The sequence below is a fragment of the Bactrocera latifrons genome, unplaced genomic scaffold (genome assembly GCF_001853355.1).
Source record: "Bactrocera latifrons isolate USDA-ARS-PBARC rearing strain unplaced genomic scaffold, ASM185335v1 scaffold_1, whole genome shotgun sequence".
Taxonomy (NCBI): Eukaryota; Metazoa; Arthropoda; class Insecta; order Diptera; family Tephritidae; genus Bactrocera; species Bactrocera latifrons.
Genome location: NW_017534407.1, coordinates 4,823,350 through 4,824,214, shown reverse-complemented (window position 1 = coordinate 4,824,214; position 865 = coordinate 4,823,350).

Here is an 865-nt window from a genome sequence, read left to right as displayed (position 1 = left end):
AACAAATATATTTAATAAAAATAAAAGTCTGCTGTTCGCGTTTTAACCTTTTGCTAATCATAGAAATTTTGCGGAAAACGTACAACAACAAAAACTTCTAAATTATTAACTTAAATAACTACTACTCAAATCTACAACAACAACCACTTACTACCTAGTTACTGGAATGGCAATTATTACTTTTTAGCATAGAAACCAATAAAAGAAATTTTTACAAGCTTCAACTAAATATTACAACAATTACAACTAAACTACAACAACTACTAACAATGCTAATGCTTGCGCCTATGAACTTAAAATTTCACTACTAATACTACTAATAAGCAACTAAGGAGTACCTTTTTTTAAACTAGACATATAGCAACAACAATAGTGAACAAAATAACTACGGAAACGGAAACTAATTCGAAGAAAATAGTTGGATATATGCAATGTTAAGGAAACATGCAAAAACCAGCAACAACAAGTCGTAAAATTTGGAATTTGCACCCCCACTTCGGTGTTAGCCGCAACTAAAGCGGCCTCTAAGTAACTAAAACAATGTCACAAATAAACTTTGACACACAAATAAATTAACAGAAGAGAAAAATTTTGTAAAATTTGAAAATTTACAAAATACTGTGAAAATTTTTTTAAAAATTTAAGAAAATTTGCAAAAATCAACAGAATTATCAAATTATAAAAAATTGTGAATAATCTAAAAAGATTTGGTAAAAATTAAAAAATGACACAAAATTAAAAGCTACAAAAAATTGTGAAAAAATTGAAAACTATTTAAAATTGTGAAAAAATTCAAAAATCTGAAAAATTTTGTAAAAATTAAAAATTTACAAAAAATTAATCGCTACAAAAAAATTTGAAACAA